At 41.4% G+C, this 14,582-nt stretch overlaps 2 long non-coding RNA genes across 2 annotated transcripts in view; one reads left to right on the forward strand and one right to left on the reverse strand.

Moving 5' to 3' along the window:
- Positions 1 to 14,582, reverse strand: part of LOC121826871 (uncharacterized) — an 85,381-nt gene that overhangs the window by 41,233 nt on the left and 29,566 nt on the right. The window contains exon 2 of the long non-coding RNA XR_013047670.1: positions 4,704 to 4,880. This is a non-coding gene — a long non-coding RNA (uncharacterized LOC121826871). The remainder of the gene's footprint in view (positions 1 to 4,703; positions 4,881 to 14,582) is intronic.
- Positions 759 to 4,913, forward strand: LOC143270496 (uncharacterized). Its single transcript, XR_013047675.1, has 2 exons — positions 759 to 921; positions 4,613 to 4,913. It is a non-coding gene; the product is annotated as an uncharacterized LOC143270496 (long non-coding RNA).

The following is a 14,582-nucleotide window of genomic DNA, read 5'->3' on the forward strand; positions in this document are numbered from 1 at the left end:
AGGATTATTCCACAGCAGAATTATGTATGTGTGCCACAATGACCAGCTAGAGATTACTTTTTAGAGCAGTTTTAGGATCATAGCAAGATAGGAGTGAAGTGGCAGAGGGTTCCCTTAGGCTTTTGCCCGACCACAGTGATACGGCATCCCCCACATAGTGAGTGCATTTGTTACAACAGACGGCCTTGGTTGATGCATCTTCACTGCTGAGCTCAAAGTGCATTAGGGCTCACTTCTGCTGTTCTATATTTTACAACTCCCTTTGTTTTCATAGGTAGCCAATCCATCCTGTGAACTGTAAATGAGTGACAAGAAGCTTCCTTAATAATGGATGATATCCCGTGGCTGTTTAGTGAGTCAAAGATGAACCAAGAAACGACCCCCATTAGAACTGCCCTTGAGACCAGAGGCGCCTCTTTCCCTACAATAGAAAATGGCAGCAATCCCTTCCATCGTCTCTTCCGTGGAAGAGACCAGTGCTATCATGTCCTACAACCACCCTTTGTTTCCTAAAGAACTTCAGCATTTTATTCTGGCACCCGTACCTTTACAATGCACAAGTCCTTCCTCCTTCACCAGCTGTCAAGCAAACTTCATAAGGTAGACTTCCAACACTCTCCCTCAGGAGCTGCGCAGGCCAGGGAGGGTCCGAAGCTGGGACTGACAGCCCTCCCACAGAGCAGTACTTAGGAATGATTTCACAATATCTTGCCTCTCAGCCCTTTGACAGCAAAACAATACCTAGAAGGCCAGGTTCATGGTGCAACTTAAAGTTAGCAGAATAGGAGCCGGGGCTGGCAAGGAGAAGGGAGGAAAATTAAAGAAGTCCATCATGAGGCTAATTTTAGGTACCAAGGGGTGACGCTCAGCACCAGGACCACAGAAATGGAAGGCATCCCCAGCTGGAGTAGGAGCAGAAAGGTAAAGCAGATAAAGCAGGAGGCTGGTACCTCTTCAGCCAAGGCTGAGCCACTCTGCCTTGTCAGGAAGGGGGAAAGCAAAGCCTCCCCACCGCCCAAGGCTCCTCTGCTCACATCTAGGCTGCAGGGACCCAGGCATCCTTCTGTGCGTCAGACATGGGCTTCTCTCAGAGGCCAGCTCTGCAGGGCCCATACTTGGCCCCTCACAGCCTGCTGCCAATCTGCAGCTTGTCTGTCATTGTTGCACGAACAAGCACTTTCTTTTTCCCTGATGATTTTGGCACCCTCGCAGGGCTCTGCCCAAAAAGGCCCTGAACAATGGGATCTGATTGTTTTGAAATGCGCCCAATGGGAAGCCTGGGCTGCTCTAGGAGGACTGATGGAGTTCAGCTGCGGTTACAGTCCATCAGCAACCAAGGGCTACCCGACTGCCCAGCCTCCCTTTGCAACTGCTGAGGGGAAATACAGGAAAAGAGAAAGGGCCAGGCCAGAGGCAGCCCCCGACATGCACGCACGTCTCAGCCCTGGAGGGAAGAACCGCCCCACCAGCTCCGGAGGCTCCAAGATGGCTTCCGGCCTGGCACCCTCCCCATGCCTTTATAATCGGCGTTCAAAGTGGTGAAAGGCCTAATTGCCCGGAGCAGTGTGGTCAATCTTCCTGGAGATTTAGCTGCCTGCTTTCATCTGACAGCCTGGGAGGGAACTCAGCATTTCCCTTCAGGCAATCTATATGGTCGAGCAGTTCACTGCGGAAAGTGGCGCCTTATCGATTTCTGCCATAGCTTCCATGGCTGACTCGAGGATCAGAGGCTCTGACAATGACTAACAAGTTTAAACCATTAGTCCCATTTGTAACTACTCAGCAAAAGGCTTGTCAGTCACCGCGTACCATATACTGCAGCTTTTAGCAGATTTCTAATCCCATTCATTTTGCCACAATGACCCCTGTAGTTAATGGGGGTTATCGGAAAACTATTTTTCCCCTTCAAAAGCTGGGCCTTTTTTCTTCTTCCTCCTCCTCTTCTTTTAGCAACATAAAAGCCATTTCAGTTGTGATGTTTCAAAACAGTGACGCAGGCGATGATTGATTCCTCTCTTAGGAGGAAACCTGCATCCTAGCGCACAGGACATGGAGTGTGCTCCTGGAGACTCCGGGTCAGGTGACAGGGAACAATGCCTCATCAACCGAGTTCCCGACCTACTCTCGCAGTGGCTTCTCTGAACACCCCTCCTTCTCCCTCTCCGAAAACTACAAGAGATCTGTGTCACTGCCAGAAATTTCTCTTTCCACCTTGAAACCATGCTGAAGAGTGCCTGGCTGAAAGCCCTGCCCCTCAAAGTGTGGTCCCTGGGGGTTAGCAACCCCAAAGAGCTTGTTAGAAAGGCATCGAAGTCCACCTTGGACTGACTGAACTAGATGCTATTTGGGCCAAATCCTTGGATAATTCCTCAAAGTGTGAGAATCACTGGTCAAAAACACCAGTGCCTTTTAATATTGTTTAGACTAAATATAGAAAAGTTTAACGTTTCCACTTTGGGAGCTAAGATATTTTGGAGAAAAAGATGAATTTTTCTGCATAATAGTTCCATAGTTATCTGACAAGTTTTTGAAATGTGTTTCGTCCTCAAACCCATAGTACCTGGCTTCTATTAAGTATAAAAATGAATAGCAGTTAAACAGATAAATTTGCAAGAATGAACAAGGGAATGAGAATTCAGAAAGAAAGGTGATCCATTTGCCCATGATGTATGGAGCCAGGATACGAAAACAAAAATGCAGAGTAAGTCCTTCTACTCATTTTTTTAATTGCCTTAGCTAGATGATACAGCCTGAAGGAGCATTCACGGGCAAACCTGTCCATTATGTGGGGCTTCTCCTAGAGCAAGCTCCACACTGCCAGTTGTAGGTAGCTCCTCCTCCCCCCTCCCCATTTCCACTGCTGATTTTCTCTCTGCTCACCACCATTCAGATTCTCCTGTTTGGCTCCACTGATCATCAGGCTCCAGCTCCTGAAAGCCTCTGCTCAGGCCACTGAGACCAAAGATCACAGAAGCAACTTGCACTAAAACGAAAGGGACTGCTAAGGACTTAATATGCCAAAGACTATTTCTTGACATCCCAGAAACATCCTGCCTAAGGGCCAAATCAGCTCTGTTGTTGCCAAATTAATTTGAGAAAAGGGCAAAGTTACCTTCCTATAAGATGTTCCTGGGGGGTTAACACACCTGCTTCCTGTCTGATTTTGGCCCTGCCACTTCCCAGAAAAATATTTTTAATAACAGGCCACCCTGTCTTACAATCAGTCATAGGTTAGATTAGACATTGGTCACAAGAGAAGTGAAGAGAAGCCTTACTTCCATCTCATGTCAAAAACTACAAGGTCTAAATTTAAATTTAGGGCAAATTTGATAGGAAAGCAAGAGACTGCAGCATTTCCAATCTTTCTTTCGTGGATTTCTTTTTCTAACCACAGACAGGGACTAGAGCAATAAATAATATTACCCTGATCTGGTGATTGCCTTTGCACAGTTACTTCTGGAAGCTTTCTCTCTGGACTGCCATGTTGTGACTATTTAATTGCCACTGAAACACAGATATCTGATGGCTTGTTTGCATTGTACAGCAATCTTTTGACATTTTGTATATTACAGAAACAGGTTGTTGTGTGTGTTGCTAGTGGGGGTCGGCAGGAAATTACTTGGTTCAGAGCAGATGGTACTGATGACTATATGTAAAAGACTGTGCCACTGGCAGGGCCGGTGTGGACATGTAGACACAGCAACCCAGAAACTGGGGATGCAATAATTTTATGGTATCTGAATTCTCAGCCAGGGTTTGTGAAAACCTAAAGAAATTATTCATCAATTTTCCTCACATGGGCTGAAAAGAGTCGGGGTCTCCTCTCCTCCAACCCACCCACCATGAGTTTTAATATATAATTGGAGAGCGTGTAAAATAAATGGAAATGTCATTCTGCTGGTAACAAAAGACCTAAGTCATAACGGATTGAGCGACATCTTGTGGGCAAAGTTTAGTATGGCACTCATAAACAGTTTGCTTGGCTTGCTGGTACGCCGTTTCCAAATGTGTTCCTGCCAGCTCACATCTGGCTTTTGGCAATGTTAATAAGGGGCTGTGTGAAGGTATCAATTCAGACATCAGTATACCATCTTAAAATATTTTGTGAATGCGCATACCAATTTATAATTAATCATCATATGTTAATGTAAATGTATCCATGAAGGCAAATTCAATCAGTATTCTTTCATAATATTTTTAATGGCAGATTACAAAAGGAAATACATAAGATACAAAACTACATGAGCAATGTTTATATTCCAAGTCATCTCAGCACATTTTGGAAATTTGTGCTTCCCCGCAAGAGGAAATATGAAATACTTACTGATTCCCTATAAATGAAATCCATTTTCTCTGTATTATACAAACCCATAAGGAAAGGAAGACAGACCTCTTTCCCAGCACTGGCCTCCTTCTGTGTCCCACAGTCATGTGGGTTTTGATCAATACCTAAAATGATAAGCTAAGAGAGCTCCATCAGCAGAGCTCAGCCACAGCAGCCGTGTACCTGGTACCAATTCTTTTTTTTTTTTTAAGAATGTCAATTTGACTTTCAGAAAATCAATCCACTATTTTAACTATACATTTTTTCCTACCAAATTTCCAATTCTAGATTTCATCTAGTCACCATGGCGCCATAAGAAAAAAAACTAATGAAAATCTAATCAAAGGCAGCACATGAGTTATCAAATCAAAACTCAGACCTGAAAGATGTGCTGGATGGCTTCAGTAAGTCTGGTGAATTTTCTCTCTCATCTCGTTCAGAATATTAACGTGCTTCTCGTAGATCCTGGTATCACATGGGTTGCCTTTCAACAACACACTACAGACACTTCCACAGGCACTTCGCCTTTGGGGCTCTGTAATTGGGCTCTGTGATTCTGGAATAAAGAAAGGGACTTCCATCTCTATAATATATAGCTTTATCATTGTAAATGTGTAAGGTCTGATATGGAAAATGCTACGAGAAAAAGACTTAAGTTCAAATAATTTTTCTATGTGTGTCAGACCAGATCCAAACAATAAAAAGGAAACCATCCAACCATCCAAGTGCTTCTTTTAACTGTTCCATTTGTGTATGGATGGAGCATGAATGTGTCATGAGGGGTGTGTGTGTGTGTGTGTGTGTGTGTGTGTGTGTGTGTGTGTGTGTGTTTAGATAACAGGACAAATTCTGGGAGTTAGTTCTCTATTTCTACCATATGGATCCTGAAGATGGAACTCAATTTGTCAGCTTTGGTGGCAGGCACCTTTACCTTTACTGACTGAGAGATCTCACTGGCCCCCATTCTAGCACTGAAGGCTTTTTTTTTTTTAATGAAGATAATTAGTTACAGGAAGTAAGCAACTCAATAGTATATGGCAAAGCAGTGATGTTACTCAATGATTAGCAAGAAACTGGCACCATCCATCAAAGGGACTCCAAAGGTAAATGAAACACCGTGACTCCTTTGCCCACCTTCTAAACTCCTTCTGGGTCTCCCATTAGCCAAACACCAAACAGAGCTGGAAAGTAAGTTAACAAATGACAGGAAGGATGGAAGAAGGGGGGAGGGAGGGAAGGAGGGAGGGAGGGGGAAAAGGAAAGGAAAGGAAAGGAAAGGAAAGGAAAGGAAAGGAAAGGAAAGGAAAGGAAAGGAAAGGAAAGGAAAGGAAAGGAAAGGAAAGGAAAGGAAAGGAAAGGAAAGGAAAGGAAAGGAAAGGAAAGGAAAGGAAAGGAAAGGAAAGGAAAACTGATTTTAACATTTGCCAGTTTCCATGTGGTCAATTGCTACCACTTAAATCAACGTGAAAACAAGAAGAGATGTCCACCATTATCTAACCCAATGGTTCTTAACCTGTTGGCCGTGACCCCTTTGGGGGTCAAACGACCCTTTCAGGGGAGTTGCCTAAGACCATTGGAAAATACAGATATTTATATTACAATTCATAACAGTAGCAAAATTATAGTCATGAAGTAGTAACAAAATAATTTTAGGGTTTGGGGGTCACCACAAACATGAGGAACTGTATTAAAGGGTCACAGCATTAGGAAGGTTGAGAACCACTGCTCTAGTGGGGTTTTTTTTTTTTTTGCATATAAATAATCCGAAGGCCAAATAACCTACAAAGTAAATACTTAGAAAATAAGCTTTAGATGTATATTATGTTTGCTTTTTAATATAATTGCCCTAACCACAAGGTTTAAGAATTATTGGTGATGGTGGTAACTGGTGTCCGCAGCCATTTCACAACATTCTCAACGTTTGATGATGGCTCTTCCACACTGAGGGGAGCTAGGTCAAACTCTGCCCAGCAGACAAAAACCAAGTGTCACTTGAGTATCCTTTTCCTTTTACAGACCTTGCTTCCTTCATTCTCTTTCCTCATTTTTTTAAATGGAAATGAGTTTTATTAAATAATTTAAGTAATTTCTGGAAACTATGTTCTTTGAATTTTTTCTTATGTTGCATGGTTTCAGGTTGAACATTATATTCTATTTCTTTCATGTTTTTCTTTCTCTCATTTACCTTCCCCTAAAATCTGACATAGATCACTCTCTTTGATCAAAAACACAAACCAAGAAACAGGAATAGAGAAGCAGTAAAAAGATGAATGAGAGGTTCGCTGTGACAGTCGGGATTCCTTTCTAAATGGCCACATCTTGAGAAAGCCTGATCTAGCTTATTTCCTCGGAGCCAGTGTCAGAGGAGATGAGTTGCTGATGGGCCACAGAGGCAAGGACCATTAACGCTTGATTGTCACTAATTCTGAGTCAATGTCCCATTTCAAAGTCATTAGTAGTATTAAAAACTGCAATAATGCATACAGACAAAGGAAAAAAAGAAAGGAAGCCAGCCTAAGGGCATGCTTAACATACTACTGGTGACTTAAAGAAGGAATGTCCATGAAAAGCCTTACCTGAGTTTATATCCAGATTTCTTTGTATGCAATGAGATAGAAAAAGAGAAAAAACAACTTCTTCCATCAACAAGTTTAGCATTTACACAATATTATATTCATGTAGTTTTTACTTGGCACTGACAATCTTGTAAAACTTCTAATTTCATTTTTTGTTTTATGTTTAAATTAATTTTCATTTATGTGTGTATATATGTGAATGTGTGCTGTGTGAGTGCAGGTGCCCACACATGCCAGTAGAAGGAGTTGGATTCCTGGCACTGGAGTTACAGTATGTTATTAGCTGCCTGGTGTGGGTGCAGGGAACAAAACTCAGATCTTCTGAAAGAGCAGGGAGAGTTTTAACCACTGAGCTATATCTTCAACCCCCAATTTCAATTTTTTCAGTGATGTAACATAAACCAATGAGCTTCAAAGGCCTGCCAGTCAGGGCATCCTTTCGTTTAACCGCTGTTTCTTTATTCTTTCTGTCCTATATTGATGTTTATGGACTAGTCAACATAGGGACAAAACTAACCACGTAGTAGGTTTACAAACAAATAAGGATCCCATTAAGAACTATATGTTAGGACTCTGCTGCTCCTCCAGTTATATGACCGTACATGCGCAGTTCGTCTTACATCATCAGTGCACCGTGTGATCGCACAAATGCACACAGTGCAGTCACGCAATCAGCATGTATGTGCATGGCATAGCTCCATAAGCCCACCTGCACATGTGCATAGGAATCCTTAAAAAGCCAGACACAGACTCCTCTTCTCCCTTCTCTGTTTCCCCTCCCTCCTTCCCTGCCCCCACCCCGGCCCTGCTTTCTGAGCATGTGCTTCTTCCCCAGGCCTGGTTCTTTTGTCCCCCATCCCACCCCACCCCCGCCAATAAAGCTCTGATACTGGGTTTTGTTGTGGCTCGTGCCTCATGACCTTTCCACATGGTAACCAGCACTGCTATTAAACAACACTACAGAGAAGAGAAGGGACTATGAGAATCACAGAAGTGAATGGAAAGGCTTCCCGGTTCAAAACTAAGGGGTCAGGACTTGCAAAGATAGTATTGTTCAGGCAATTTCAGGCAGTTGTTTGTTACTGGAAATTTGGGGACATCAGCACATGCTGCCAGGGAAACTGGGTTCCCCTCTGAGGAATTAAGAAACAACTCAGAAGAAAGCTCAAGGATTTTTTTTATTGGTTTAAAGGAAAATATACAAAGCAGGCAAGCTGTAAATATTGGCAGCTGCCTGGAAGAGGAAGAGAGAGAAGAGACATAAAGTCATGCCGTTCTGAGTTAGGCATGGAGGTTCAGCAAAGAGGCAGCCACATGGAAAAAGTTGCGGGGAGGGGGACTTTAGATAAACAGTGAGGAAGCCCAAAGTGTCCAGGAAAGCATGCTTAGAAAAGAAATAGAGAAAGAGGAAAAGTTGCCTTTTCTCTAACTAATCCAGAAAAGCAGGAGAGCTGCATGGCTATGTCTGTGGAAGCCTCTGTAGAGGGGTTGGGAATTCTGGGAAGGAAAAGTATATTACCTCATTAAAGGGATAACTATTCCTCCCATGTCTTTCATATGCCCTTAGGTGAACTCATCTTCCAGAGTTTCTTAACTAGGTGACTGACCAACCCAAATGGAATATTAGATCTCCAACCAGGCCAGAGACTCCATTCTCTTGACCAGAAGGAAAAAGCTGTCTTTTAATGGTCCTTGAATGCTGCTGTAACATTTTGTCTCTTTATGAGCATTGCCTTCGCGTTTTCCTTGGCAGAGCATGATCTATGGTAGCTAGGGGAAACTCCTTCATTTTTGAGGCTAACCCTCTGAACATATAGTCAATTTGAGTCAAGCTAGGATCCACACTGTGTAGAATTCTATAAGATTGTCCTGTGAGTAGAAAACCTTGAAAAGGCATTGGTCCTTACATCTTGGATTCTTGGAGCAGTCCTCATCTCTGTCTCTCCCACATACTTAATTTTCATGTGTTTATTTAGAGACAGGTTGTCACATAGCCCTTAGAATACCTCACACCACCTATATATAACCAAGGATGACCTTGAATTTCTGATCCTCCTAACTCCACCTCCCCAACAGTAGATTTCAAACGTGTGCCACCATACCTGCTATGTGTGGTTCTGAGGATCAAACCCCAGGCTTTGTGCATGATAGGAAATAATTCTGCCAACTGAACTACATCCCTAGCCACCCCTTCCCCACACCCAGTTCAGAATATTGCCCTTTTTCTTTGCTTCTTCATACTATCTTGTGCTTGACCTAGCAGTTCCTTCTTTGTTGAAGAGGCAGATTCAGCTTGCCTTGCCTCTGCATACTATTCTGAGGAACCAATCTCCATCAGCTCAAGTTATAGGGTAGTAGTTAAGTGCACAACATTTAATGAATGAGCCTGCTCACACTTTCTTAGGAAAGCATGTAAAGGAATCATGAGCAGTCTTCTGTATGGGCCCTGTCTACTACACTTCAGATTCTATTTTGCAATAAAGCAAAAGGGATGAGCATAGCTGGCACATTCTGTGCTCCTCATCACTCATCTTTCCAGACGGTACAATTATCATTAGGTCTTTCACCGAGCCCTCTCCACCTAAACTATTTCATAAACTTGAGAAATTATGAGTTCACTTATCATAAGAGCCATCAAGATTGTTCACAAATTCCAATTTCAACAAAAAAAATTAACAGCTTGATAAGGATGCTATAAATTTCACTCAGAATTCCTATTCAAAATTTTTGAATTTCCAACTATAATTGCCCCTCAAGATCCCTGCTAATTAATATTGAACCCATTCATTTTCATTTAGTCTTTAGAGACTCAATATTTAAATTATAATGCCTAGTGAATAGTTAGCACTTTGATGTGAGTGGTTACTAAGAGTCTTCAAATATACAGACCATTTAAATTATTAATACAAAGGCTAATATAATCTCATAAAAAAAACAGAATAAAACCACTGGATACAAAATCTCCACACAGTGACCATATTGTTACACTTTAAATTAATATAAGAAAAAAAGTCATTATAGCTTTTAGGTTTTAACATTCTGATCTCTTATGGGATGGTTTTCTATCAAGCTGGAAATAAAGCTTAAAACATAAATTCTAGAATGGATCAAGGAAGCAAATTCTCAATATGCAGCAATTGGCAGAGTTACTGGATCAAACCTGACTGTGTGAAATTAGTAAAACCACAAAGAATAGACTAGAAAGATTACTTCTCAATCAGCATCCACCACAGGGAGATCTTAGCTCTAGCCCAGTGGTTCCAGTTCATCTTATAATTATATAAAGTGAGTATTTCAGTGTTTCAAATAAGGAAATCAACCATGTCCTGCAGTGCACCAGCTGGGTTGTTCCTGGGGATATTTCCTTTAGCCCTGAGGAGTAAGATGGTGCTGACAAGCTGAACTCTTTGTAGACAAGGTCTATGTGGTAGTCATTTCTTGTCTAAAAGTTTCATTCCCCAATGTCTTAGTCACATTCCAAAAATAGGAAGTAGGAATTGGAGAGACAAATCGGAGTGCCAATCTATCATCATGAAGTCTTACACCATTCCACTTCGGCCCATCTGGGACATGGATCAGCCTTCTGTCCAGTGTATCTATGACATACACATTCATGTTTGTCTCAATTAACAAGTAATATAAGAAATAAAACTCTTTTATAATAAATACTTACATGACTAATTCTTACAGAATACTTGATTTTGGCCTAATTCATAACTGTAGCCAGCCTATATTTGCAATTAATGAGCTAGCATGAATGTTGGCTGATATCTTTATTATAACAATTAAGATGGAAATGAAATGACAGGATGTCAGAATAGTTTTGAATATTTTTGTTGAATGAAATAAGTGTCCCTAATTTCTGTGGGATTTTAGATCTATTTTACTTTTAATGATGTGTATGTGTGTCAGTGCATGGGTATGTGCACATGAGTGCTGGTGCTATTGGAGATGAGAAGTGTTTAATTTCCCTGGAGATGAAATTACAGGTAGTTTTAAGCCCCCCAACATGGATGCTGAGACCCAAATAGGTCCTCTGCAGGAGTAGTGTACACCCTTAACCACTGAGCCATCCCCCAAGGCCCCAATTTTGTGGTTCATCCAATGTAATACCTACATATGTAACACATTTTAAAATTGTTTTATTTTATAATTTAATTTAATTTTACATATCAGCCACGGATTCTCTTGTTCTCCCCCTCCCCCTCCCGCCACCTTAACCCCAGCCCACCCCCATTCCCATCTCCTCCAGGGCAAAGACTCCCCTGAGGATTGAGTTCAACCTGGTAGATTCAGTCCAGGCAAGTCCATGATAAATGAAGACCACATGAGAATAGGAAGAAGCGAAGTGCTAAAGAGGCCCACAGAAATCCACATTTTAAAATTTGATCTGCATTATTAACATTTTCTCCATCACTTTCTTCAATCTAGAAAGTCAACAAAAACTAAAACTCAGCTCCCAGTCTATAATACTGTGATTTATCGATGTGAGCACTCTCATGTTCCAATGCTGACTTCGCAATGGCATTCTTCATGTAAAATTGAGAAGAGATACATAGATGCTGTGGCTTTGTATTTCTTACCACACAGATACAATAAATGGATCTCAAGGGCATAAACAATTACAAAATGTGGTAAAATAATTATGGATAGTTTATGTAAATGAATTGGCTTTGTTTTTACTAGAATTAATTTCATCTTAGCTGGTAGCACACAGCTATGGCCTCATTTATTTGGGAGGCTAAGGCAGGAGGATCAAAGTTCAACCCCTTTCTGAACTACAGGTATGAGGCCAGCATAAGCAACTTGGTGAGTCCCTACTTAAAATTCAAATATTCAAAAAGGGCTAGAGACATAGCTCAGTAATAGAGCATTTGCCTAGTATATATAGTACATGGCTTGGGTTCAATCCTGGTACCACAAAACAGTGTTTACTTTTGTTCATATAATTTAATGTTTAGCTATGGCTGTGTGTAACAAATCATTCCTTATATTCATGAGCATTTACCAGCCAGCCTTTGCTACCTAGCATGAGCTGGCCCCAAATCACCATCCATGTTACCATAAAAACCCTTGATCTCTAAGAAAGCCTTCAATGCTGGAGAGATGGCTCAGAGGTTAAGAGCACTGACTGCTCTTCCAGAGGTCCTGAGTTCAATTCCCAGCAACCACATGGTGGCTCACAACCATCTGTAATGAGATCTGGTGCCCTCTTCTGGTCTGCAGTCGTACATGCTGTATACATAATAAATAAATAAATAAATCTTTAAAAAAAAAAAAAAAGAACACATAAGAGCTTGTGCCACCACACCTGGCTCCCTTAAACCCTGTATACATAAATAAATAAATAAATAAATAAATAAATAAATAAATAAATAAATAAATAAATAAATAAATAAATAAATAAATAAATAAATAAGAAAGCCTTCAAGAAATACTTAAGCCATGCTCTCTAAGCCTCTATATCTTTGGCACCTAGCACTTAAGCAAAAACTACACATGTAACTCCAAGATATGCACATATAATTTTTAAATAAATTCTTTTCATGATCATATAGAACTCTGTTAAATGCAGCTGCTGACTACAGGAATCCCCTTCACAGTTCCAAATACCTGTTCAATTGCTCACATTACACTTCAGTTGATATATGCTATGAAGAGCTACCTTCAAATAAAATGTTTGGAAAATAGCCAACATGAAAAAGAGCTTACCAGACCCATATGCAAATCATATTTACAAACATATGCACTCTAAGGACATCTGGGAGTTTGGACTTAAACTAGATCTGGAGGGCCAACTGGGTCCAAGGAAGCTGTTCCCAAAGTAACACCAGTAGAAATCACTACAGTAGCAGGGGTGGCTTCAACCGATAATGAAAGAAAGTCATTCAATATTCTCTCTGTAATGAGGCAAAAATCGCCTTGAGTTTCTTGCTGGGAGTTCTGGTGTTCAATAATTGGTTCATTTGAAGATTATATCAAGCCTGTTGGCAATTCATTTCTAAATTTAGATAATAGAGGAAGGAGAAATCTGGTTAATAGAGAATAATTCCAAGGAGAACTTCTCTGACTAGTCTTCTGTCCTTGCTGCAACTAGGCAATCAGCCAGGTGGTGAGGGGATTCAAAGCAAAGCTCTTTCTGTGAACAATTTTCTTGGACCCACTGGCACTCTAGACCTACACCAGAGTGGGCAGTCAGTGACCATATCTTGGAAACAAAGGTGAAAGTCTAAATGGTAGTGAGGGAAGGCTTCCAGCAGAAAACAGGATCAGTCACCCATGAGAGACCACCAGCCAAATACTGGCTGCAAAGGCCTCCTTTTGGAAAGCGACTGATAGAACAACAGCTTTTGTGTCCTTTTCAAATTCATGGCATCTTTCATCATCAACTCATCCTCTTCTGGGTATTTAGATTTTTGCCTTTGCTGTCATTTTTCAAAAGAAATTTGTTCATGCTCACATACAATTGATTTCACCCAAATTTTCAGAAGGTCACTGTAGACCCCAAATTTTTTACAGCTCTTTCAGGGCTGGCACTAGTTAGCAATATCTAGCCCTTCATACTCTTTTTTAATAAGGCTAAGCTTGTCAAGGCTCTTATGTCTTTCTTCCATTTGTGCAGCAAGTTTTCCAGCAAGCTTATTTCCCCTTGTTAAATAGCACCCGCTGTTTAACTGACAAACAGCTTTGAATGAGAATACAAGAGCTGCTGGAAAGTATAATGATTCTGCACTTCTCACCACCTGGAAGATCACTAGTGTATCTTTAGGTCAGCCCTGAAGCTTGATCTATGCTGCTACAGCAGAACACCTGAGAATGTGAAATGTATAGTGAGCAGAAATGTATTGCCTTACAATTCACAAAATGGGGGAGCCCAATATCACAGTGCCTGCATTAGGTGAAAGGCTTCTCGTGTCACCATTTAGCAAAAGGCGAGAGGATACAGAACGCAGGGAAGAAGAAAGAAGGGGAGGAAGAGAGAAGAGTAGAGGGAGAGAGGGCAAGGGAAAAGAAGGGCAAGGGAGAGAGAGAGAGAAAGAGAGAGAGAGAGAGAGAGAGAGAGAGAGAGAGAGAGAGAGCGCAAAACTCCATATTTTACTATAGCAACAATCCCATCCAAGTGATACCTCTTAAAGGTATTATTCACTACTTTTTAAATTTATACTTTCATGATTCCATCCACGCATAATGTCCTTTGATCATATCACCCCCTTATCCTTTCCTATCCCCTTCCCTCCTGCTAGATCCCTCCTTCCCCACAAGTCTCCCTCCTACCTTCATAGTGTGTGTTTGTGTGTGTGTATGTGTGAGAGTGTGTGTGAGAGAGAGAAAGAATGAGTGTGAGAGTGTAAGCGAGTGTGTGTGTGCATATGTATGTGTGTGAGAGAGAGAATGAGTGTGAGAGTGTGAGAGTGTGTGTGTGTGTGTGTGTGTGTGTGTGCATATGTGTGTATGTGTGTGAGAGAGAATGAGAGAGTATGTGAAAATGTGGGAGACTGTGCATGTGTATGCATATGTGTGTGTATGAGAGAGGGAGGGAGAGAGAGGAGAGAGAGACAGAGACAGCAAGAGGGAGAGAGAGAGAGAGAGAGAGAGAGAGAGAGAGAGAGAGAGAGAGAGAGAGAGAGAGGAGAGAGAGAGAGAGAAATTCATTATATTTAATTATGACTGTTTGCATGAGG

Source organism: Peromyscus maniculatus, chromosome 1 (assembly GCF_049852395.1).
Source record: "Peromyscus maniculatus bairdii isolate BWxNUB_F1_BW_parent chromosome 1, HU_Pman_BW_mat_3.1, whole genome shotgun sequence".
Classification (NCBI taxonomy): domain Eukaryota; kingdom Metazoa; phylum Chordata; class Mammalia; order Rodentia; family Cricetidae; genus Peromyscus; species Peromyscus maniculatus.